Source organism: Rhinatrema bivittatum, chromosome 2 (assembly GCF_901001135.1).
Source record: "Rhinatrema bivittatum chromosome 2, aRhiBiv1.1, whole genome shotgun sequence".
NCBI classification, from domain to species: Eukaryota; Metazoa; Chordata; class Amphibia; order Gymnophiona; family Rhinatrematidae; genus Rhinatrema; species Rhinatrema bivittatum.
The window spans coordinates 45112495-45135721 of NC_042616.1; the positions used below are offsets into that span (position 1 = coordinate 45112495).

Here is a 23227-nt window from a genome sequence, read left to right on the forward strand (position 1 = left end):
GCTTTGTCCTCCCATTGATTTGGCTAGATAGAGTACTTTTCTGCTAACCCGTGGTGGTCTACGCTTCCAGATGAAGCTAAATATTTTACGTTGCCAACGCTGTAGGGTATGCGGGGGGATCATAATTGGTATGGATTGAAACAAATATAGAAATCTCGGAAGCACATTCATTTTTACTGTGGCTATACGGCCCAACCATGATAATGAGAAACCATTCCATATATCCAAATCTCTATATACTCTCTGTATTAGCGGTTGGAAATTTAACTGAAAGAGTTCACTAGGTTGGTTGGAGAAGTACACACCTAGATATTTGATCTTATGACTGGCCCATTTAAAGGGGTGACCCAGCTTCAATGTATCAACAGTAGTTTTGGGGCAGGTAAGGTTAAGTATCTCAGATTTCTCCCAGTTTACCTTGAAACCAGAGGCTTCACTGAATCGTTGAAGTTCCTGTTCTATCCCTGTCAATGAAGTGTTGGGGTTTTGGATTGTGAACATAATATCATCGGCAAACATGCAAAGTTTGTACATGTCTGTTCCTATTCCGAACCCCTGTATCAATTTATTCTGGCGAATATTGATAGCTAGAGGTTCCAGGAAAAGGGCAAAAAGGGCCAGGGAAGGAGGGCAACCTTGACGGGTTCCCCTCTCTACCTGAAAAGATCTAGAGTATCCACCGTTTATCTTTAAGCATGCCTTAGGCTTATCGTAAAGCTTAGAGAGCCAATTACAAAATCCCGATCCAAACCCCATCTTAGCCAAGACACCAAACAAGAACGGCCAGTGGACCATGTCGAATGCCTTTTCGGCATCGATAGAGAGAAATAGAGCCTCATCCTCCCCAGACCGAGCCAACCACATCAGCTTCAGCAGCTTGCGCACATTATCTCCGGCAAGCCTCCCTGGTATGAAACCTGCCTGATCTTGGTGGATGAGCTGCGGAATTAATTTATTGAGCCGTCCTGCCAGTAGTTTGGCCAATATTTTCAAATCCAAATTTATCAGGGAAATTGGCCGATATGACCCACAAAGAGTTGGATCCCGGCCCGGCTTTGGTAAGATGGTGATACCTGCCATGTTAGCATCCCCCGATAGGCAACCTTCTACCCTCAGCGAGTTATAAACTTTTTGTAGGTGGGCTACTATATATGGACCAAATTGTTTATAAAAATGAGCCGTTAGCCCATCAGGCCCCAGGGATTTTCCCACCTTAAGGGACTTAATTGTGAATAAGATCTCCGGAGTGGTAATCTCCGCTTCTAGCTCCATTCTTGCCTCCTCGTTTAAGGTAGGAACAACGAGATTATCTAAATAGGCATTGACTTTAGTTTGTGAAATGGCACTATTAGAACTATATAATGAAGCATAAAAGTCAAGAAATCTATTTCGAATATCCGTATTATTAGTGAGAATTTGATCTCCATTCCCCTTAATTTTGGCGATATTGTTTTGATATTGTACCTTTTTTAACCTGTGAGCTAGGGCTTTCCCGGTCCTATTCCCCCCCTCAAAGTAGACCTGTTTGGACATCTGCAGGCAATGCGCCATTTTAGAAGATTCCAGCCTGAGAAGATCTTCCCTTGCCCGGTTCAGTTGAGTGAGTGTCCGAGGATTCCCTGTAGCCTGATGACTTCGGGCTAGGGCAGTTATAGAGCCCCGCAAGTCCCGTATCTCCCTATTGTTCTTTTTTTTTATATAAGCTCCCCTAGATATAAGAATCCCTCGAAAGTAGGCCTTGAAAGCCTCCCATACTATTGGGGAAGCCACCTCTCCTGTATCATTTCTGGAAAAAAAATCCTGAATCTGGGAGATTAGTTGCTGGTTGAAATCTTTATCAGTTAGTAAAGACTCGTTCAGTCTCCAAAAGCGTAGACCAGTATCATAACTATCTAACTGCATTTCTAGACTAATTAGAGCATGGTCCGACCAGGCTAAGGGTACAATATCTGCCCCTATTATCTGGTTAAAAAGCCCTTTATCAGACAAGAAATAGTCTATCCGTGAGTAGGATTTATGGGCCGCTGTATAGTAAGTATATGTTCTAGTGTGCGGAAACTTCACCCTCCAGACATCCAGTAATTGCCATGTATCCACCAGTCCCTGTAATTTACGCCTGTGCATAAGTGGGGCCGATACATACCCCTTTGAGGCGTCCAGCTGCGGTGACCTTACTAGGTTAAAATCACCCCCGAGCAGTAGCTGACCAGAACTCTGTGTTAATATTAAATTGGATATTTGATCATAAAAAGCCCCTTGTTCTTTGTTAGGAGCATAGATATTCAGGAGCGTATACGCCTTACCATCTATAAGGATCCCCAGGAGCAAATATCTTCCGCCCGGGTCTTTAATACATTTTGTACATTCATAAATGAATTGTGAGGAAAACAGAATTCCCACTCCTGTATATTTAGCGCCTTTAGTACACGGGGTATAATATTGGTTAAGGTAGGACCTGGATTTCATGAGGTGTTCATAACGGGCCTTCAGGTGAGTTTCCTGTGTGAAAACAATGTCCAATTTTTGAATGGCCAATTCTTTAAAGAATAGGCGTCGTTTGAAGGGAGAATTCAGCCCCTTAACGTTTATAGACCCAATTCGTATGGGAGCCATTATAGACTACTAAATTTGAAAGCCTCCCCAACCATAAGAAAGCCAATGTGCGTGGAAGACCCAGCTGAAATATCTAAATGAGGGCTCAGCCAGATGGAGGCATACCGCCCATGAATAGATCGCATCCTTGCGATACCCAGCATTGGTCGATGACCCTGATATTCCCCCATCCCCCCTCCCCCATCCCTGATAGGTCTGCCTAAACCTCCATACAGACCCATGCTCCTACTTTGTTGGAGGAAGAATATAGCATCCAATACACCCCCTCCATCCCAACATGAAACCTACTAACCACCCTTATCAAACCTCATTTTGAACCTTTTAGTCTAATGAACATCCTCGTAAAAGCAAATAAACCATTACATGACAGTGAACTAGAAGTAAGTATAAAGTAAACCGCTAGGCCCTGCACACGCCCTGCTGCGCTCCATCCATGGAAGAGAATTAATGGAATAAAGTCAGGTGCCTTCCGCAGTTCTGGTTGAAGTATCTGAATTCCGTTTGAGCCTGCTGTTACGGGCTCCGACTCTTTGCCAGCGAGGGTGCTGGTCCTTGAGACTGTTCTTTCTTGGTTCGGGGCTCGCTCTAGCCGCCGGCTTAAGCCCCCTGTCTTTCAAGATGGCCGCCGCCTCGTGGACGGAGCTGATCTGGTGAGATATGCTGCCCCAGGAGAAGGTGAGCCCGAACGGATGCATCCACCGATACTTAACGTTTTCTGAGCGCAAAAATTGAGTGACTTCCCTGAGCTCTATGCGATTTTGCAGCGTCGCCTGTGACAGATCAGCAAACACAGAAACCTCCTGATTCTCCCAGGCCCACCGCTGCTGTTTCCTGGCTGCGTTTGCGATAAGTTCTTTTTGTGAGAAGACATGAAAGCTGACAACAATATCGCGATTAACATTCACCCTAGTGGGCCTCAAGACCCGATGCGCTCGGTCAGTTTTAATAAGTGGTAAGTTAGAGTCAGCTGTAACCCCTTCTGGGGTGAGTAGGAATTGGCAAAAGCGGCGTATGGTATGTCCACAGTCTGCATTGGCCTCTGATTCATGAAAGCCGCGGAAGCGGAGTTTCCTCTCCGTGCCCGATTTTCCAGATCTGCTAGCTTAGATCTGCTAGCTCTGTTTTCGTCCTGCAACTCTTGTAAATGTTCCTGGATGCCTTTAGCTATCTCCGCTTGTCCCTCCATGTGGTTATCCAGCTCATCTACTCGAATACCAATAGTAGAGATTTCCTCCCGAAAGTCCTCCAGCATGCCATGAATTTCTTTTTTGTAGCTCTTTAAGTCTTGCCGGATCGCACAGAACCAATTCCGAAAGTCTGCCCGAGTCGGTGCCTCCCCCGCATTAATATTGAAGTCATCATCGTCTGCTCCCGTTCCGCCATCATGGCCGGGCTCCTCGTGGCCGCTTTCACCCTGTGCTGCGCCCTCGGCTAATTTATGGTATGCAAAGTGCTGGAAGTCCACGGATTTCTTTTTCCCAGCCATCTATATATGTTTGCAAAGCTAATTCGCTCACTTCAGTTATGCAAGAGGTGTTCTAAGTAGGTGATATATAATATTTAGATCGCGGGTGGAGGAGAGCTCAAGAGCTATGCTGCCATCAGCTAAGATGACGTCACTTCCTCCCTCAGCCCCTACCTTTAAAACCCTGCCAATCTATTTTTCTTTGGATTATTACTTGCATGTCCTCCGTAGCAGAACTAAAGTTACGCGGCAAGGGAGCTTGGCGCGCACCTGTGCACATAAATATTTATGTGAAAATTTGAAGTTGAAATCCAGGAATGCCCATGCCCTACCCCTTTTTCAGAACTTTTTATTTGTGCGCATAGCGGGAGATAAGCACGTATGCAGGTGCCTCTTAAAATCTGCTCAGCGCACGCCAGCCCAACTTATTCACGTATCTCCCTGTTTTGGCATGCGCCGGGCTTTTAAAATTCACCTAAAGTAAGGGAACCGGAAGTGCATTAGCAGCTCTCCTGATTACTTTCCCAGATCCTATCAAATGGTTAGAGGGTTTGTGCTAGAGCCTGGAGTCCGCTAGTGGGGAATTCTCCCCATCATTAACAAGGTAATTTTATGAAGGTTTTTACCTGATTAAATACAGATTTTCTTGGGTTAAAGGTCTTTTTTTTTTTTTAATTGTCCACCCTGCACGCAGCTAAAAGTGCAATCATTGTTCACAACACAAGTACTTACATACCCAAGTACTTACATGCATAATGTGCTGAGGATTTGCAAGGGTGGGGCCAGGTCAGGGAGGCAACAGTGTGTGTAGTTTTGCATTTTACCCTTGTAAGTTGGCTTTTGAAAACTGCTACAATATATATACCATTGAATTTTCAATAGATTTTACCCACATTAAGTGCTCTTAATGCAGGTACATGGGCTTTTGAAATTTACTAGGATAGTATGTTACATTTACATGTGTTAACTCCTTTGAAAATTCACCCGTATGTGCATTGTTTTGAATGAAAAAGGCATGAATAGAAAAACCAGGTCCAAATCTCTGCAGGCACTTTTTTCTGAGTTAGTTTTCAAAGGGAACCTTGGAGGGTGCAGGAAATAAATATTGTCAAATAAAGATTTTTCCTTTGAAAATTAGTACAAAACCAAAGCCCACAGATAAACGTACTCATAGACTTTGCATCAAAACATTGTTCTGAAAATTGCCCTATTATCGAAAATTCTTTATTCCTTGCTGAATCTGTCTTTCAGGTACATCAGATCCTCTCACTTCTCTGGAAACTCTTACTCTGTGTCTATAGCAGATATACTAATACCCAGTGTTTATTTTTTTATCTAGAAAATAAAGAATCTATAAAGAGTAATGCAAAGACACATCACAGGGAGCTTGGTGAAAATGTGAAAGTGAAAAGGATGTTAGAGGAAAGAGAAAGAGATGATACTTCGTGTTCTGACTGGGGAAGAAATTTCAGAAATCAATACAACTCAGAAAATAAGTCAAATAATTCTACTCTGTTTGAGCAAAATGTCAGTAATATCTCTCACACAGGGGAAGAGCAGACAATTTACTCAGCAGAATGAAGATGTTTATGTGATATATGTGGGATATTCCTCAGCGAAGCTCTAACTCTGAAATCATATCAGAGCTCTAATACGGAAGAGAGAACATCTACAAATACAGATTATGAGAAAACTTTCAGTCCGAAGGGAGAATTACAGAGAAAAAAGAAAATACACACAGTAGAGAGGCTTTTTACCTCTTCTGAATCTGGCAAATGTTGCAGTAGAAAAGGAGATGAATTCCAATCCCTTAAAAGTTATGAAGGAAAGAGAAATGTTTTATTTAATAAATATGCTTTATGTCTTTTTCAAACGGCAGACCTGACAACGTATCAGAAAATCCACATAGATGAAAGGCAAACCTGTTCAGAAACACTAACCCATGACAAACCATATTCGTGTTCTGAGTGTGGTAAAAGCTTCAAAGATAAAAGTTATTTCACAGAGTACAAGAAAACCCACACTAGTGAGACACCTTCATGTTCAAAATATGGTAAAAGCTGCAATGATAAATTGCATCTTGCAGCACACCAGAAAATCCTCAGTAATGAGCAACCATTTTCATGTTCTGAATGTGGTAAAAGCTTCACCAATAAATCGAATCTCTCAACCCACCTGAAAAGACACACTGAAGATAAACCATTTTACTGTTCTGAGTGTGGTAAAAACTTCAAAGATAAATGGAATCTCAAAATACACCAGAACATCCACACAGGAGAAAAGCCATTTTCATGTTCTGAGTGTAGTAAAAGCTTCAACGCTAAAGGGAGTCTCGCATTACACCAGAACATCCACACTGGCGAAAAACCATTTTCATGTTCTCAGTGTGGTAAATGTTTCAACCGTAAAGGGCATCTCACGTCACATGAGAAAATCCACACAAGTGAGAAACCATTTTCATGTTCTCAGTGTGGAAAAAGCTTCAGATGTAAGAAATGTCTTGCAGCCCACCAGAAAATCCACACAGATGCAAAACCATGTTTATGTTCTGATTGTGGAAAAAGCTTCAGCCGTAAGATAAGCCTTACAACACACCAGAATTTCCATAGGGGGGAAAGACCATTTACATGTACTGAGTGTGGTAAAGGATTTACAGGAAAGGCATCGTTCCTGAGACACCAGAAAATCCACATTAATGAGAGACCATTTTCGTGTTCTGAATGTGATAAAAGCTTCAAAGAGAAATGGCGTCTCACAGCACATCTGAATATCCATACTGGTGAGAAACCATTTTCATGTTCTGAAAGCTTTAGGATGAAATTTGATCTCATACTGCATCAGAAAACCCACAATAGTGAAATACCATGTTTATGTACTGAATGTGGTAAAAGCTTCAAGGATAAATTCGGCCTCAGATTACATCAGAAAATCCACACAGGTGAGAGACCATTTTTATGTCATGAATGTGGTAAATGCTTTAGGCATAAGGTGACTCTCACAAGACATAAGAAAACACATACAGATGAGACCATTTTCATGTACAGAATGTGGTAAAAGTTTCAAGTTGAAGGTAACCCTCACAACACACCAAAAAATTCACATGGCTGGAAAACCTTTTTCATGTTCTGAGTGTGGTAAAAGCTTCAAGCAAAAGATAAACTTAACAAACCACCAGAAAATCCACAAGTTTGAGGGACAAAATCAATTTTCATGTTCTATTTGTGGTAAAAGCTTCGTCCTGAAACAGCGTCTCACAGCTCACCAAAAAATTCACACTGATGAAAAATCATTTTCATGCCCTGTGTGTGGTAAAAGCTTCAGGCATAAGATAGGTCTCACGATCCACCAGCAAATCCACACAGGTGAGAAACCATTTTCGTGTTCTGAGTGTGGTAAAAGTTTCAGGTATAAGAAAAATTTTATATATCACCAGACAATCCACTCTAGTGAGAAGCCCTTTTCATGTTCTGTATGTGAGAAAAGCTTCAGGCATATGGAAAGGCTCAAAGCACACCTGAATCTTCACACTGGTAAGAAACCATTTTCATGTACTGGCTGTGATAAAAGCTTCATGCAGAAGCATACTCTTGTAGTTAATCAAAGAAGTCACACTGGTGAGAGGTGATGCTTATGTTCTAAATGTGATAAAAGCTTCCTCTATTATATAGACCCACCAGAAATTCCAGACTGGAATTTTGAGTGTAGAAAAGATTCAGTCGAAAAGTGACTGTCACAGCACACCAGAAAATTCATACTGATGAGAGACCTTTTTCATCTTTCTTGAATGATGATAAAAAAATTAAACCTCACAACCCACCAGAATATCCACACTGGTGAGCAAACATTTTCATGCTCTCAGTGTAGTCAAAGCTTCATGGATAAAATGCATCTCAGAGCACAGCAGAAAATTCACACTGGTGATAGAAGAGAATAGCTGAGTAAATTTCTCTTGCCATTGTAGCTAAGTACCTTCATATTTTGACCTCGTTGTACAACATCTTGGCCAAATGTCAGCAAGTTGAATGCTACTATTGAAGTATGAAAATAAGAAAAAAAAAGCATTCTTTATGTATTTTCAGCAGAATGCTTGCAAATCTACATGCACAAAGTTACACTTGTTTACTATGGAAGGATGAGTGGAGGAAGAGGAATTCTGGACCACACCCATGTGCATAAATCTGCTTTGAAAATTCTGCCTCAGGTTTGTAGGGGAAAAAAGTACTTGCAGACTTTTAGTCCATGCGAGCTATTTGAACATTCTCCTCTTAAATTACTAAAAAAAAATATTTTCAGATTTTTAGGAAATAGGTGAAAATGTAACTCTTTGGTATGGTTTGTGATTCCTCCAGTTGATTTCATATGAACCTCTTGTTTCATTGATAGCCTGTCATATTCTTTATATCAAAATGTACTGTTAAATTTTGTATTGATTTTTTTGAGTATTCTTTTGCTTGATTTTGAATATTAATTATGTTTAAGTAAGAAGGTTTTAGTGTGGTAAACTCAATTATGAATTGATATTTACTCAGCATAAAACACAGAGAGAAAATATTAGCAAAGACACTGAAGCTGATATTGAAAAGTGCTTTAAAAGCATGGAGTAAGATTCAAACTGGCAATAAATACAGCTTTGGAATCATAAAGTGCCCAAGAAAGGCCTAAACCAGTTGGATGTATGAACAAGAAAGCTCCTCCTTAGTCACAAGCAAGGTCCCTAATATCCCGCAGCTGTGTGAATGGCTACAAAATCCAGCTCTTATCCCATAATTTAATTTAATATTATTTAAAAAATATTTGGCAGTCCCAATGGAATTGCCATAGAAAACTAAGAATAAGCCTAGTCAGGAAGGTGGTGGTTGGTTAGTAGTGCTTTATTCGCTGATCTGAGATTTCTTTGAGGGACATGTAATCGTAGGGCAGTGTTTAGCCAGTCGGCCTTTTCGTCATTTATTAGTTTATGAACTGTGCAAAGTGTTTTGAATTGGACTCTTTGTTCTATTGGGAGCCAGTGCAAATCAGCAAGTGTTTGGGTGATGTGATCTCTTCTTCCTTTTCCAGTTAGTATTCTTGCAGCCGAGTTCTGTAGTATTTGTAGTGGCCTGATTGTGGTGTATGGTAAACCTAGGAAAAGTGTGTTACAGTAGTCTGTGCTAGCAAATATTAGTGCTTGTAGTACTGTGCGAAAGTGATCTTGAGTTAATAAGGGTTTTAGTCTTCTAAGGATCATTAGTTTGGCATAGCCTTCTCTCACTTTTATTGATATGTGTTGCTTAAGGCTGAGTTCGGTATCTATAATTACTCTTAGGTTTCTAGCCTTATTAGTTAGCTCGATTGTCTTGTCATTTTTAATTTTGATGGGATTTTCGATTCTTACAATGTTTTTTCGTTCAAGGTGTATAAATTCGGTTTTTTCTATGTTTATTACTAGTTCCAGTTGGTTTAAAAGCTGTTTTATTATGTCTATGTACATCATTGCAAAATTCAGTGTTTTCTCAATTGATTCCTCTACTGGTAGAATCAGTTGAATGTCATCTGCATATATGAAGTGTATGATACCTAGCCCTGCCAGTAGGTGACATAGGGGGAGCAAGTAGATGTTAAACAGGGTTGCTGAGAGTGCTGAACCCTGGGGGCCTTCTGTTTTTAGTTCGATTTTGACTGATGTTGTGTTTTATATCTGTACCTGATAGGATCTATTTGTCAGGTAGGATGTGAACCAATCAAGTGTTGTTTTTTGTAATCCAATCTCTTCCAGTCTTTTTAATAGTATGTTATGGTTTACGGTGTCGAATGCTGCAGACAGGTCTAGTAATATCAAGATGTAGTGTTTTCCGCTATCAAATCCGCGTAGTACATTATCTGTAAGAGAGATTAGTAATGTTTCGGTGCTATAGTGTTTTCTGAACCCATGTTGTGATGGGTAGAGTATGTTACTGTTGTCTAGATGATCGGCTAGTTGCTTTTGTACTGCTTTTTCTATTAATTTTGCGAGCATAGGCAAGTTTGAGACAGGTCTATAGTTACTTAAAATGTTTGGGTCATTGTTTTTCTTTTTCAGAATTGGTTTAATTACTGCATTTTTCAGAGAGTCTGGCATTACTCATTCACTGAGTGATAAATTAATTATTTTGGATAGTGTGTAGGAGGTAATATCAGCTAGTTTTTTTATATTTGTGGTGGGAATGGCGTCAATTATATGTGGTGCATGGTTCAATTTTTTTATTATGGATTCTACTTCAGTTTGTGATATTTTGTCAAATGCGGAGAATTGTGTCACATCTCTTTTATGCATTTTTATTTCCTGTTTGGTTAGTATTGGAATCTTGGCTCTGAGATTTTGTCTGAGAAGAAGTGTGCTAATTCGTTGCATTTGCTTTCATGTGGGGTTTGGGGCATCTCTGCAGTGTCGTTGGTCAAATTTTTAACTATGTTGAATAGTGTTCTTGGGTTCAGGCAGGAGGGCCACTGGGAGGCCGAACAGGAATATCAGGCAGGAGGGCCACTGGGAGGCCAAACAGGAATAACAGGCAGGAGGGCCACTGGGAGGCCAAACAGGAATAACAGGCAGGAAGGCCACTGGGAAGCCCCACAGGAAATAGAGGAAAAACAGACAGGAGCACCACTAGAAGGCCCCACAGGAGACAGGGAAAAAAACAGAAAGAGACAAGGGAAAACAGGCACAAGAAAACAAGAACCTAGGCAAGGTAAGCATAAGGGTGGCCACAGCAGGGAGTAATAAAGACTCAATGCTGAGGCAGTGGGCTGTGAGGCAGACTTGTAATGCGTGGCAGGACTATCTCATGTGCTTTTGAGGTAAGCGCAGGAGGGCCGCAGGGCAACCAGGTTCATTACGATGTGTGACAAGAGTGTGTGAGTGAGCATGTTTGTGTGTTAGAGAGTATGTAAATAGAGAGAGAGGATGGAGTTGGTGTGCTCCCCCTACTACTAATCTACGACAATTTTCCAAGTATGGAGCGTACAGGAGTTTTGAATTCTTATGTGTTTTAATTATTGCCTATTATGTGTTGTGTCTGTTGTTTTGAAATTGATGTTTGGGAAATTTAAAAACATGTTATATATGTTTTTAATTATTAGATATTTTATTTGGCAGCTGTTTTTAAATATTTATGTGATAATGGTTATACTATTTTGATTGATGTTTTATATTTCTTGATTTTATTGTTAAATGTTTTATGAGGAATAGTGATGTTTCTGTTTTTCTATTGTTGCTCTGCCTACAGAATCTGGCTTATATTTTCCAGTTAAGTTTTTATATGCATGTTTCTGTTTATACTTTATGGTCATTTTATTCCAATCTGTATTTGTTGACAGTCTGTGTTCTTCATGAGTGACTGAGGTGAGGGATTCTTCTAGTGTACAGCTTCTGTGTAAAGATCTATTGCAGATTGGCTTGCTGTGTTTTCCCTATAGGAGATGTATTGGTGTTCCAGGCCCAGTGTAATATTGCAGTGCTGTCTTAAGAACATAAGAACATAAGAAAATGCCATACTGGGTCAGACCAAGGGTCCATCAAGCCCAGCATCCTGTTTCCAACAGTGGCCAATCCAGGGAATAAGAACCTGGCAAGTACCCAAAAACTAAGTCTATTCCATGTTACCATTGCTAATGGCAGTGGCTATTCTCTAAGGGGCGGATTTTAAAAACCCAGCGCGTGCCGGCGCACCTATTTTGCATAGGCCGCCGGCGCGCATAAAGCCCCGGGACGGGCATAAGTCCTGGGGCTTTCGAAACGGGGAGGGAGGGGGCGTGTCCGGGGCGTTCCCGAAACGACGTGGCATTTCGGGGGCGTGCCGCGGCGTTTCGGGGGCGGACCCGGGGGGCGTGGTGCCGGCCCGGGGGTGTGGTCGAGGCCTCCGGACCACGCCCCCGGGACCGGAGGACGGAGCGGGGCTGCCGGCGACGCTCGCAAAGTTACGCCTGCTGAAAGCAGGCGTAACTTTGCCGACAAAGGTAAAGGGGGGGGTTAGATAGGGCCGGGGAGGTGGGTTAGGTAGGGGAAGGGAGGGGAAGGTGGGGGGAGGGCGAAGAAAGGTTCCCTCCAAGGCCGCTCCGAAATCAGAGCGGCCTCGGAGGGAACAGGCAGGCCGCGCTGGGCTCGGCGCGCGCAGGTTGCACAAATGTGCACCCCCTTGCGCACGCCGACCCCGGATTTTATAAGATACGCGCGGCTACGCACGTATCTTATAAAATCTGGTGTACTTTTGTTCGCGCCAGTGGCGGGAACAAAAGTACCAGCGCGCATATTGTTTTAAAATCTGCCCCAAGTGAATTTAATAGCTATACTAACTGCACTAATCACATCCTCTGGCAACAAATTCCAGAGTCCAATTGTGCGTTGAGTAAAAAAGAACTTTCTCCGATTAGTTTTAAATGTGCCCCATGCTAACTTCATGGAGTGCCCCCTAGTCTTTCTACTATCCGAATGAGTAAATAACAGATTCACATCTACCCGTTCTAGACCTCTCATGATTTTAAACATCTCTATCATATCCCCCCTCAGTCGTCTCTTCTCCAAGCTGAAAAGTCCTAACCTCTTTAGTCTTTCCTCATAGGGGAGCTGTTCCATTCCCTTTATCATTTTGGTAGCCCTTCTCTGTACCTTCTCCATCGCAATTATATCTTTTTTGAGATGCGGCGACCAGAATTGTACACAGTATTCAACGTGCGGTCTCACCATGGAGCGATACAGAGACATTATGACATTTTCCATTTTATTCACCATTCCCTTTCTAATAATTCCCAACATTCTGTTTGCTTTTTTGACTGCCGCAGCACACTGAACCGACGATTTCAATGTGTTATCCACTATGACACCTAGATCTCTTTCTTGGGTTGTAGCACCTAATATGGAACCCAACTTTGTGTAATTATAGCATGGGTTATTTTTCCCTATATGCATCACCTTGCACTTATCCACATTAAATTTCATCTGCCATTTAGATGCCCAATTTTCCAGTCTCACAAGATCTTCCTGCAATTTATCACAATCTGCTTGTGATTTAACTACTCTGAACAATTTTGTGTCATCTGCAAATTTGATTATCTCACTCGTCGTATTTCTTTCCAGATCATTTATAAATATATTGAAAAGTAAGGGTCCCAATACAGATCCCTGAGGCACTCCACTGTCCACTCCCTTCCACTGAGAAAATTGTCCATTTAATCCTACTCTCTGTTTCCTGTCTTTTAGCCAGTTTGCAATCCATGAAAGGACATCGCCACCTATCCCATGACTTTTTACTTTTCCTAGAAGCCTCTCATGAGGAACTTTGTCAAAAGCCTTCTGAAAATCCAAGTATACTACATCTACCGGTTCACCTTTATCCACATGTTTATTAACTCCTTCAAAAAAGTGAAGCAGATTTGTGAGGCAAGACTTGCCCTGGGTAAAGCCATGCTGACTTTGTTCCATTAAACCATGTCTTTCTATATGTTCTGTGATTTTGATGTTTAGAACACTTTCCACTATTTTTCCTGGCACTGAAGTCAGGCTAACCGGTCTGTAGTTTCCCGGATCGCCCCTGGAGCCCTTTTTAAATATTGGGGTTACATTTGCTATCCTCCAGTCTTCAGGTACAATGGATGATTTTAATGATAGGTTACAAATTTTTACTAATAGGTCTGAAATTTCATTTTTTAGTTCCTTCAGAACTCTGGGGTGTATACCATCCGGTCCAGGTGATTTGCTACTCTTCAGTTTGTCATTCAGGTCTATCACATCTTCTAGGTTCACCGTGATTTGATTCAGTCCATCTGAATCATTACCCATGAAAACCTTCTCCATTACGGGTACCTCCCCAACATCCTCTTCAGTAAACACCGAAGCAAAGAAATAATTTAAAACTTCCACGATGGCCTTATCTTCTCTAAGTGCCCCTTTAACCCCTCGATCATCTAACTGTCCAACTGACTCCCTCACAGGCTTTCTGCTTCGGATATATTTTAAAAAGTTTTTACTGTGAGTTTTTGCCTCTACAGCCAACTTCTTTTCAAATTCTCTCTTAGCCTGTCTTATCAATGTCTTACATTTAACTTGCCAATGTTTATGCTTTATCCTATTTTCTTCTGTTGGATCCTTCTTCCAATTTTTGAATGAAGATCTTTTGGCTAAAATAGCTTCGTTCACCTCCCCTTTTAACCATGCCGGTAATTGTTTTGCCTTCTTTCCACTTTTCTTAATGTGTGGAATACATCTGGACTGTGCTTCTAGAATGGTATTTTTTAACAATGACCACGCCTCTTGGACATTTTTTTACTTTTGTAGCTGCTCCTTTCAGTTTTTTTCTAACAATTTTTCTCATTTTATCAAAGTTTCCCTTTTGAAAGTTTAGCACGAGAGCCTTGGATTTGCACACTGTTCCTCTTCCAGTCATTAAATCAAATTTGATCATATTATGATCACTATTGCCAAGATGCCCCACCACCGTTACCTCTCTCACCAAGTCCTGTGCTCCACTGAGAATTAGATCTAAAATTGCTCCCTCTCTCATCGGTTCCTGAATCAATTGCTCCATAAAGCTATCATTTATTCCATCCAGGAACGTTATCTCTCTAGCGTGTCCCGATGATACATTTACCCAGTCAATATTGGGGTAATTGAAGTCTCCCATTATTACTGCACAACCAATTTGGTTAGCTTCCCTAATTTCTCTTAGCATTTCACTGTCCATCTCACCTTCTTGACCAGGTGGACGGTAGTATACCCCTATCACTATAGTCTTCCCCGACACACAAGGGATTTCTACCCATAAAGATTCAATTTTGTATTTAGTCTCATGCAGGATGTTTATCCTGTTGGACTCTATGCCATCCCGGACATAAAGCGCCACACCTCCTCCCGGGTGCTCCTCTCTGTCATTGCCATATAATTTGTACCCCGGTATAGCACTGACCCATTGGTTATCCTCTTTCCACCATGTCTCTGAGATGCCAATTAAGTCTATGTCATCATCTTACTTCTTAGACTTCTGGCATTAGCATACAAACATTTCAAAGTGTGTTTTTTGTTTGTTTTTTCATTCTGCTTTTTAATTGAGAGGGATAAGTTAGAATTTTTTTAGCTCAGGTGAGTTTTTAGTTACAGGCACTTGGACTATTTTTCTAATTATTGGAACCTCACTGTCGGGATGCCCTAATTCTAATGCATCATTAGTATCCTTTGAAGATACCTCTCTCCGAACCATCCGCTGCTGAGCGACTGTCGGCTTTCCCCTTTGTTCTAGTTTAAAAGCTGCTCTATCTCCTTTTTAAAGGTTAGCACCAGCTGTCTGGTTCCACCCTGGTTAAGGTGGAGCCCATCCCTTCGGAAGAGACTCCCCCTTCCCCAAAAGGTTCCCTGGTTCCTAACAAAACTGAATCCCTCTTCCTTGCACCATCATCTCATCATCTTTTCCTAGGTAGAGTTGCTGCTGTTTGATTTCTGGGAGATAGTGCTGTTTTGATATGACAGGTTTGCTAGACACATGCTGGGCACAATATTGTAGCTGAGATCTCACCAATGACCTGTAAAGTGACATGATCACTTCCTTTTCTTGACTGGTTATGCCTCTCCCTGTGCAACTGGGCTTCTCTCTGCCTCTAGCCATTTCCTCATCACACTGTTTCTCTATTTGTGTTTGAGGGGGTTTAGGGTGTTTCTGGAGAAGGTGCATGAATTGTGGCTCTGAGAGTCAGGGATCACATGTTTGACTGGCAGTTATTGGCTGTAGAGAATAGGAGTAGGGTGCATTGCAAGGGAGGGGAATGGGGTGGGGCTAGCGAGGTACAGGACAGGGGAAGAGAAGGAAGGGGAGGAGAAGGTGGCAGAACTTTTTCTTTCCTAAATTTGGCAACCCTAATTATATACCTTTAACAATAGTTAAGAAATTGGATGACAGACAACACAGTACATTTATCTGTAATTGAATTTAAACAACATACGATATAGTCTGTCATCTGTTATGGTTTTGAGTGTTGGAGTGGATTCTTGGGTACTGCGGTGATGGCCACTCCCACGGGGAGGAGCCCTGTGAGGAACCACAGTACTAGGCTAGACTCTAGACACGCAAACACAGAGATTTGTCTTTTGTTATACAGCAGAGTATTACCACCAGAGGTGGCAGTAGTGAGGTGATCCAGAGGTAGCAGTCCAGGGACCCTCGGCAGAGTAGACCCGTGTCGCAATGATAGTATAGGGAGTGCAGGATGCAGGCTCCCAGTGCTGATTTGTAGATGAGACAGACTGACAATGTTAGATTACTCACTTACAGGCCGATACAGTACAGTGCGCTCCACTGTTAACCCGCGATTGGACGCGCATTTTCGACACGCTAGCTTTACCCCTTATTCAGTCAAAAACGCGCGTCCAACCCCCCAGAACCTAATAGCGCCCGCAACATGCAAATACATGTTGATGGCCCTATTAGCTATTCACGCATGATTCAGAAAGCAAAATGGGCAGCCAATCCGCACATTATACTTTCAGAAATTAGCGCCTACCCAAAGGTAGGCATTAATTTCTCAGGGCACTGGGCACCGGGAAAGTGCACAGAAAGTGCACAGAAAGTACACAGAAAAGCACTATCATGGCGATATTAAGTCAGAGGTCCCGAAAGTTAAAAAAAAGTTAAAAAAAAAATAAAAAAATTGAAATCAGCCCGCAGCTTGAAAACTGGATGCTCAATTTTGCCGGTGTTCGGTTTCCGAACCCGTGGCTGTCAGCGGGTTTGACAACTGATGCCGGCAAAATTGAGTGTTGACTGTCAAACCCGCTGACAGCCGCCGCTCCTGTCCAAAAAGAGGCGCTAGGGATGCACTAGTTTCCCTAGCGCCCCTTTTTGCCACGGGCCCTCATCTGAATACAGAATCGTGCGCACAGAAGAGTGGCCTGTGCACGCGCCAGGAGAGCGGGGGTTCACCCACTCTCCCGCGACTTTTACTGTATAGGCCCGTAAGTTGGTAGCTGTATACGTGGCGATCCCAGCAGACAGAAGTAGTTGAATACAGGCACCGAGGCAGGGAGAGCAGGCCCTCGAGGAGTGAGTACCTGATCCCTGATAGGCACCTGGAAGAAAGCAAAGGATCCCCGAGGAGCGGGTACCCAGGTAAGAGAATTATCCCGAAGGGCAGAGAGAGCTTCAGCGGCAGCAAGGAAGTGGCAGAGTAGCTCAGACCGGAGGCGTATCCAATCCTTGCTAACTCGAATTGTTAGCAAATGAAGGGCAGGCTAAATATCTGGATGGCGTGACGTCACTCGAGGGGGCCGCCCCCGAGGTTCCCGCCATGACGTGGATAAAGACGTGGGTGGCGTGCGCGCTCGCACCCTAGGAGGTCCTCAGGAGAAACATGGTGGATTGCCTTGCCATTGCCGTTCTGGGGACGCCCTGTTTGATTACAAGTTATAGATAAATCGAGAACAGATAGATGCTGGAGACTGTGTGGGAACAGAGATCTTTGTTATGTTCTGGCACTCTGTCCTGCATTCCAAATTTCTGGCCCAATATTAAAAGGTCTATTAAAGAAATGCCTGGCATGTCATTGGTTCTTGATGATTCGCAGTAGAAAAGGACCTGAAGGCTTATCTGCATACTGTTCCCAGCATCCCCATGGAGAGCACTCTAGAGGCCACAGTGAGCAATCCAGGCTTCGAACTGCACAGCCCCAGCTTCCAGAGGCTCTGTACCCTTTGCAATAGAAGAGGACCAGAAGGCTCATCTGCATACTGTTCCCAGCATCCCCCAGGAGAGCACTCCAGAGGTCACAGCGAGCGAACCAGGCTTCAAACTCCACAGGCCCAGCTTTCAGAGGCCCCACACTCTTTGCTGTAGAAGAGGACTGAAAGGCTCATCTGCATGCTGTTCCCAGCATCTCCCGGGAGAGGATTCCAGAGGTCATAGCGAGTGGTCCAGGCTTCGAAATCCACAGCCCCAGCTTCCAGAGGCCCCACACCCTTTGCAGTAGAAGAAGATCAGAAGCAAGTACCATCTCAAACCTCTCAGTAGTTTGAGTGAAGATCAACATAATGGTGGTTGAAGAGGATTGGTAAGTATAGCTTTGGGAAATCTTAGGACTTAGAAAAAGTTTGGAGAGAGGTGAAATAGTGGGATATATTCTTGTGTGTGTCTGAGATAATAAGCAATCCACAGGGAGTTAATTCTAGTGTCTGTCTTTCCCTTCCACCCACCCCTAGCTCAACCCTTGATATTTAGGCAAGAGACACTTTCTCATTAAAAATCAATCAAGTTCTTATCTAAACTCTCAATAAGGGCACCAGCCCTTATTGAGAGTTTACTCATCCCTTGTAGGTCACTAGCAGATTAATTAGTGAATACACCTTTAAATTTAAAGTACTCTAATTCAAACTCCCTTAGCAACCTAAATTTAACTAGGAACTCAACAAAATTAAGATGAAGGCAGCACTCCAGCATCAAGAATGGGGCTTTCCAATCTTTTGCATTGAGTGTCACATGTATGATTTTTTACCCTCTGGTGAGAGACTGTATGTGTATGTGTGCACGCGGTGCAAAGAGCTCCTGGCTCTCAAAGAATGAATCCGATCTCTACAGGTTAGAGTGGCAGACCTGGAGGAGCTGAGGCAGATAGGTGGAAGCCGCGAGTGCATTCCCAGCAGATTGGTCTGGTAGTCACAGTAGGCCAGAATAGAGTGTCCGAGTGAAGCGCAAGAGTCAGAGCCAGAGAATCAGTCCAGAGGTGGTCAGCCAAGCAGGGGTCAATACCAAGATCAGTCCGAGCGCAGTCAAGGCAAGCGAGGGTCAGTTCCAGGCAGCAGACAAGAGAATGGTCAGGCAGGCAGAGGTCAGTTCCAGGCAGCAGACAAGAGAATGGTCAGGCAGGCAGAGGTTAGTTCCAAGCGGCAGGCAAGAGAGTGGTCAGGCAGGCAGAGATCAGTACCAGAGATCAGTCCGAAGGGGTACTACCTGGGAAGGATGCAGTAACACATGGAGACTCATGAACAGGGAGACGCTGGAACGAGGAGACATTGGAACACGAAGTTAGGCAACTAAGAACACCACGGTGTTGACCCGATTGCCAAGGCGAGGTCCTGGGGAGGAGGGCCTTGCTTTTATACGAAGTCTATGTGATGTCATCAGGCTGCGCCGCGGAGCTGATTCCCGCCCTTGGCCCTTTAAAGGGCCGGGCAGTCCGCGCGTGTCTAGGGGCGGAGCTGGCGCCAGAGAGGACGCCACACCCCGGCGTGGAACTAGGCCCGAAGTGGAAAGCCTGGGAGATGCCGCCGTGGACGGGACGCCCTGGCAGCGGCAGCCGGCGAGGACGGCCTGGGGCTCGATAGCGTAGGAGCAAGGTGAGCAGGCCCAGGCGCGGGCCTAGCATGGACAGAACACACAACACTAGGATAGTATGTCTGGTTTTGTGAATACCAGGGTTGTAGCCACTATTTTAGGGCTATACCCAATGAGTATGCCAAATTAATAATGGAAAACCATCCATTAGTAATGTCTTGAAATTATTTTTTCGTTATTTTTTTGATGCAATTAAAATCTATATTTACATTTATTAAAATTTATTAATCGTGCAATACAATGAAGGCTTGAGCAATGAAAAAAATACATACATAATCAATTTAGCAAAAACAGAAATACATATAAAATACATACCATTCCAATGCTAGGAGTAAAGCACAACTGAAAACTTGCAGGCGGCGCCTACGCACTCACAGAGCAAGTTGGCGGCCATGATGAACACCACTTTCTGCGATAATACCCTCTAGCAGACAGAATGTCAAAACGCTGTCAGTGTCGGGCTAACTTTACGTCATCAGTATAACACCACCGACTTGTCTCTGTGAGCACATAGACGCTGCCTGCAAGTTTCAGTTGTGCTTTACTCCTAGCATTGGAATGGTTAAAAAGAGGGCACTTACCGGTAATGAAAAATAACAAGTTCTTGACAAGAGACATTTTAATTGCATCAAAAAAATAACAAAAAAAGAATTTTCAAGACATCACTATTGGATGGTTTTCCATTAATAATTTGGTGTACTCATTGGGTATAGCCCTAAAATAGTAGCTGTAACCCTGGTATTCATAACACCAGACATACTATCCTAGCTCTTTTGTTTGGATTAATATTTTGATCTACCCAAAAAATGGTTGCGTGCATTAGGTTTTGTTCAAAATGCAGCAACAAGAATTATAACAGGGGGCAATATTCACCATATTTGAAACCACTTCACTGGCTTCCCATTCAGCAGAGGATATAATTTAAAATCTTGACTCTCATTCACAAAGTTGTGCATAGTGAAGTACAATCTGCTCTACATTCACTGTTGAGCCCTTATGTAACATCTCACACCTTACGTTCCACGGGGAAACATTTACTTTCTGTATCAAATTTTAAGCAATTTAAAGTGCAGAAGACCAGGGATTCCTTATTTTAATTGATGGTGCACTACTGTGGAATTCATTGGCAGAGGAATTATGAGATGAAAAAGATTATTTAAAATTTAGAAAGAAATTGAAGGCTTGGTAATTTGTCCAGGCTTTCGCTTGAATGCTACATTTCTTTTTCTGTTACTTACTTTATTATTATTTTCTCTGTTTGTTTACATGTTTAATTATGGAAGTTTTATTGTGATTCGCTTTGGGCAGATTTTATTTGGAAATCAGTGGATTAGAAATATGTTTTAATAAATAAATAAGACTATTCATAATGATTAAAGATCTGGCTTCTTCAATACTGAATCCAAAAATATACAAAAGGGATCACAACCAATCAATCAACCACTGCCACCCGTGATAAATATATATTATTGTTCTTTCTTAGATTTTTATTTGTTAATTTTCAAACTGCATCAGCTTGTAATTTTTGGCCACTGTTTTAAAGTGAGGTGCATCTGTTCCCAGAGGCGGCTCGACAGCAGCTGGTGTTTCGCAACGGAGGTTGCTTCATCAGGAGCCATTGGAGGGATGAGAAAACATTGTGCCCAAACTAGTTGCAACAATGTATTAAATTCTTCTGCAAATAAAAAAAAAATCACAAAACCATCAGTAAACATTACACTAGAAAGAACTAAAAATGACTTAACTTATCTGGAGTGGTGTAAGCAACCTCTTCACGGACGTGATGTCTCAAATAGTCTTCAAATACTGACCCATCTCCCAACTTGCTGGTGACAGGGGCCTTGTTTCTCATTCCCATTTCGTTCGGTGCATCCCTACTTTCTTTCTCACATACCAAGGCTTCCTCACCTCTCCAAGTACTTGCTGAAATAAAGATAATGTTCCCTCCAGATAAATCAGTTTATCGTCATCTTTCACTCTTTCATCAATGCTCTGGAGGAACCACTCATCACAGTTTCTCTCAATCACTTTCACGGCCCACTTAGGAGTATAGGGGTATTTTATAGCCCCCAAAAGTCCTTCACTATCTTCATTACTTCTCTTATCTGCTCTCCAGAGTCTCACCAGATTATAGGTGTATGAATTCCCTGACATTGCGGATACGGGAGCACAGCTTGTGTGACAGATGACAATTGCATTGTTTCTTACCCTGGAGGATCATAGCTAGCCAACACCTCCACTCTTCAGGGTAAGTTCAGGGGCGTGACCTGGAGCCTTCATCCTCCTATAGGTAACTATTCCCCCACATATTCACACATCCCCACATTGATTGATATTAAACAATCACCCAGAGTCCAGACCTCGGCATATCTTAAACAGGGACAGAGCACAAACGTTCTGTTGAGATTCCAATATCCTTCAGAAGACTCACAGACATGACTGGCTCCTCTAGATAGAGATGTTTAAAATCATGAGAGGTCTAGAACGGGTAGATGTAAATTGGTTATTTACTCTTTCGGATAATAGAAAGACTAGGGGGCACTCCATGAAGTTAGCATGTGGCACATTTAAAACTAATCGGAGAAAGTTCTTTTTCACTCAATGCACAATTAAACTCTGGAATTTGTTGCCAGAGGATGTGGTTAGTGTAGCTGGGGTTTAAAAAAGGATTGGATAAGTTCTTGGAGGAGAAGTCCATTACCTGCTATTAAGTTCACTTAGAGAATAGCCACTGCCATTAGCAATGGTAACATGGAATAGACTTAGTTTCTGGGTACTTGACAGGTACTTATGGCCTGGATTGGCCACTGTTGGAAACAGGATGCTGGGCTTGATGGACCCTTGGTCTGACCCAGTATGGCATTTTCTTATGTTCTTATGTTGAGCTTGTGATTTCAGGTAACTCGGCTCCCACCTAACTCAGGGCCTTCTGCAAAACCTGGCGCAACCCATTCGTCACTTCCCAGTTTCTTTTCACCCTGGAGATTCAGCATATCCCAACTTGCAGTGATAGCAGGCCACTCCATATTGTCGTCCTCCAGATGTTTCTCAGTCATCCTTCCTTCACTAAGCATCACTAGCAGTCTCTCATCACCCCCAACTTTCATCTCCAACTCCCTTCTTCCTTTCATTGCCATGGTTCAGAGCCCACAGATGCTATTGGAGAGGTGGTCATGCCTCGTCTGGCTTCACCCCATAAATCTCCCAGTCAGCCGAAATGTCTCACCCTTGCTGGGTAGACCACCATAGGACAAAAAGGGTGGGACACTGCACTCATGGCATGCAATGTCCAGCACCACTGATCTACTAGGAGCCCTGCAGAACTGGCACACAAGTTGCACCATGAACCGCCTCATTTCAACCTCAGCAAAGGTTTTCCAGGGAAGTAGTGTTCTATTTTTCTCTTTTTCTTTTCTTTCACTCTCCACAGCTTTTACAGCATATTCTGCTCACTATGCTCCATGATGTGCCACACTACTTAGTGCATGGGAACAATACCCTTTCCTACATATGCATGGTGACGTGGCATACGAGGATAGACACAACACTATGACTCACACCATGCACAAAGACACAATACTTCCAGAGAGTTTTCCAGCTTGTGAAGACTTTATAAACCAACTTTTTTCACATTGGAATTCCAGCAATGTCAGAAAACCATGGTCATTTTTACTTTCAATCTGCCTAAAGTCACTAATCCAGAAAACAGTTCAAAATTCAATTTCACACCCAAAGCCCCACTTTGTAAGCACCAAATTATGTAACCCACACCTCTCTATCTATCATAGGGCTTCTAGGGTCTCTAAAGGGGTAGGCCTTGGCTGTTTCC

General features: G+C 42.8%; 1 protein-coding gene and 1 long non-coding RNA gene across 2 annotated transcripts in view; one reads left to right on the forward strand and one right to left on the reverse strand.

The window, feature by feature from the left end:
• The window catches only part of LOC115085947 (oocyte zinc finger protein XlCOF6-like), a 1095473-nt gene that overhangs the window by 1011552 nt on the left and 60694 nt on the right, over nucleotides 1-23227 (forward strand). The gene's annotated exons all lie outside the window — the stretch shown is intronic.
• Nucleotides 20859-21333, reverse strand: LOC115085978. The gene is made up of 2 exons (XR_003855003.1): nucleotides 21210-21333; nucleotides 20859-21073 (listed from the first exon to the last, which is right to left on the reverse strand). It is a non-coding gene; the product is annotated as an uncharacterized LOC115085978 (long non-coding RNA).